Source organism: Limulus polyphemus, unplaced genomic scaffold, assembly GCF_000517525.1.
Source record: "Limulus polyphemus unplaced genomic scaffold, Limulus_polyphemus-2.1.2 Scaffold4563, whole genome shotgun sequence".
Taxonomy (NCBI): Eukaryota; Metazoa; Arthropoda; class Merostomata; order Xiphosura; family Limulidae; genus Limulus; species Limulus polyphemus.
In genome coordinates, this window is record NW_013670173.1 from 67779 (window position 1) to 71699 (window position 3921).

Genomic DNA, 3921 nt, shown 5'->3' on the forward strand with positions numbered 1-3921 from the left:
GAAAAGTTTAAGGTTGGTTGTTTTTATTATCTTGTGCTTCTTTCTTTTTACAGTGTTTGCATTTTTTATTCACATATGATCTTCAAGATAAATCATTAGTATTTCCAAGGTTCCGTCCAGGACGATGTTCAATGTCACTTAAATTCTCTGAAGATTAATGAGCAATCTTGCTTTATAGATATCTGAAATTTCAAACTTTACAAAATAATTCAATGCTGCATGATCTGACAGAAATGTGTAGTTTTGTCCATATAGCTGATAATGGAAATGACTTATGTCTTGTAAAACAGTTAGTAGCTTTGTCCGAGATGTACAAGAACTCTTTTCTGTAGCATTCATTGCCGTGCTATAATATACAATCACTTGATATTTTTGATCTTGTATCTGTGGTAAATCTGTTATCATTACAAAATAACTGGTATTTGAATGGATCTTCAAGAGTTAGGTATGTCTTAATACAGAAGTAATAGTGAATTATTTCTCCAGTTGATTAATCCTTGTTCACAATAATTTATGTTGATGATGAGCTATGTTAGAGAATGATTTTAGACAACGACGATGGTAAGAACATAGTCTAAGATCTTTGATGTTAGCCGATAATGAATAGATTCAATCTAAGATGGATCTTTGGGCACTCCCTCTCTACTGACAATGTGTCCCAGGAAACTCATACACTGACAGAACAATTTGCACTTCTTAGGATTTAACTTAATGTTCCCTTTCCTCAAAACATCCAGAATAGTCTTGAGAAATATCAAATGTCTTCCAATATATGATTACATTATCCAAATAGATGAGTACAATGTTCCAGGATATGTTGGAGAGACAACATTCAGTTAGTCGACAAGATGTACCAGATGTATTACTTAATCCAATTAATTACTTTATTTTACAGTAAATGCTATCATCTTTTTACTTGCTTCGTTGATTTGCCCTTGCCAATGTCGATTCTTAAGACCCAATGCTGAAAACCATTATCCTCCAGATAGAGCATTCTGAATAGAATAGAGGGTAGGCGTCCTTCTTTCTGACTTTAGTCACCTTTTGGTTGTTCATGCAAAACCTTGTGGATCAATATTCTTTCTTCTTCTTCACGAGTACAATAGGTAATACCCAGTAATGAGTATTTGGTTCTATAGCTCCTTTGTTTTTCATTATTTCTTATTACTTGAAGACATCAGCCTGTTTTAAATGTTAGGGCTACATCTCCAGCATCAATCTTATTAGATATTTTAGTTGTTGGGTTTAAGACAAAAGGTCTGCTGGAGAAGGTATGTTGGTCTTCTATGAGCAAGTCACGTAATATCTGACACTGACCAACTGGAATACCTCTACAGCTCCGGTCATATGGGTCTTGTAAGTGAGGTGGTAAGCTGTCTTGATGCAACGATGTGACATCATGATTCCTACATTTTGCTTTAAAGATAACTATACCGTAATAATTAATGGTTGTTATTGTAGTTTATAGTGTTGTATATATATATTAAAGCTTATTTGTGTCAAAACTAAAAACGGTGTGAATCAATCTTGTTGGCGAATAGCGTAAATTAAATAAAATACCGGTATATTTCTAAACCTAAATCCAAGGTACGTCTCAACCTATTAAAAGTTAAATTATTTAACGCGGCCTTGGATTGTTTCAAATTCTCAATACGTAACAATCCATATCAGAGAACATCATGCCTGACAAAGCTAGCTAGCTTCGCGCCAAATTCTATTGTACGTACACCTAGCTGGTTATCAAGGAGACTCTGAACAAGAAAGACGATTTTAGGCTATTTGTAAGTTATTGAAATTTCTGTCTATAAACCTTTGTTATGTGTGTAGGTAGTGAGTAATTGATCTGCAGTGAGAAAGTATTGTTGAAGTTAACGTTCGTTGTAGCGTTTGTTTTATCGCGAATGTTGAAATCAAGTGTATCGTGAAGTTATATTCAGAAAGAATAAACCAGTTTTATTAAGTAAGGACTTGTTCGCTAAAGTTTCGTCGGAACGAAGTTACGGAAAGTTAATTAACAAACGGAGACGTAACAGTATGGCAAAACTCCCACCAATTCTCCAAGGTTGTAGAATGTTCGTGAACACAAGAATCAACGATATATCCATTTCTGTAACCGGTTAGATATAGCTCAGTATTGTTAAGAAAATCCTATAAAACGCGACGCGCCAAAAAACAAAAGAGAAGAGACAAGTCTACTATGAAACTGTTATAACCGTGTAAGCTATAAACTGTGATTTTGCTAACCCTTATCAACCGGAAAATATACGACATTTGACCAGGAGTAGCTATAAATTTCGAATGTCAGTGAATTCTCATCAAACGTTAATATCTGTCCAAAACTATTACTGATTTTTCATCGGACATTAGTGGTTTTATGAAAATATTATCTTACTCCAACGGTCCAACAATTCAGTTATTGTCCCGTCACGTTGTCACCCTCTTGTATATACCAGACTACCCTATATCTAGTAATATCCCGACAATTCCCGAAGGTTCGAGAGAACGAGTCACGTGACCTCGCTGACGCAACACTGCCCCCTCCTTAGTATTGTTCGTCCCGAACAATAACCGCACACAATAAACTAATAACACTAACTTAATTAAAATGTACAGAATTACAATTCAACAAAGTCTCTTAATTTTAGGGGACGTATCTTCTTCCGTACTGGTCTCCGTCTCGTTGGCTTCTGCTTCACGTGGGGTGCATCTGTTTCATCAGTAAATGCCCTATCATTGGTAACAGTCACATCAGTGGTAGTAACTTCATCAAGAGCTTCATTTTCCCTTCTCAAAACTGAGTAGATTTTCTTCTTCGACGGTGGCACATCTTCAGCAGCGTCATTTGTTCTGTTGTCCACTTCATCCCAACTGAAATGTCCTGGACCGTGATAACGCCAAAGCCTGTTGGCATGCGCCACTTTTGGCTTACCTCGCCGACGACATTTTACCCGGAAAGTCACGTCTGAGAGACGATCCATTATGTCATTTGGGCCTTCCCATGGAGAAGACAACTTAGGAGACTTCCCTTTGGTCTTCCTGGGATTATACAACCACACCTTGTCTCCAGATATAAACCTGACTTCAGTAGATCTCTTATCATAAGTTAACTTCATCGAATCAGCAGACGTCTTCAAGTTTGAATGCACTTGATGGTGAATATCATCCATCCTTTCTGATAACACTTTCACAAACTCAGGCATTCTCAGGCAACTCTTCATAAGGTGGGCATCCCTTATGCTTGGGTCCCCTTTTAGCACAACATGTACTGCATGTCCTGCACCATTCTTCCACATCTCGTCTCATACCTATCCAGTAAAATCTTTGTCGTAGGTGACTCAATGTTTTCTTGGCTCCGAGATGTCCTCCTGTTACAGTATCATGGGATTGGCGCAGCACAACTTCCCGTAACTTCCTCGGTATAACCGTTTGCCAGGTCGTCACTTTCCCATCTCCGTACAAGAATACCACCTTCAAGCTTCAACTGCTCCCATTGTGCCCAATAGTTACAGATATCAAAGCAGAACAGGAGAAGGACCAAGATTTGAAGCCTATAATTGATTTTCCTAAAAATAAGTGTTTTGCACCCTGCTTGGGAGAAGGTGTCTAGTCTAAGCCCTGTGATAAAGCGTTGATCATGATGAAGTGGAACTAAAGGGTGCCATCGGGCTGAAGTCAAGCCGAATGAAAAAATTGAGCTCATGGGCACAAAGGAGAGACAGAAGGTATACTTGGCTGACATTGAAGATGAATGCATCTTAGGATTGGACTATCTATTACCAAGGAAGTTTGTAATTGATTTTGATAAAATGACGTTTGGGAACAACAAAGGCCAAGTTCCGGTAACTATTAAAAGAGAGGTTGAGCTGATTAGTTACCCATACTGGTCCCCACAATCTTGTAGAATGTCCTGTCACACCAGCT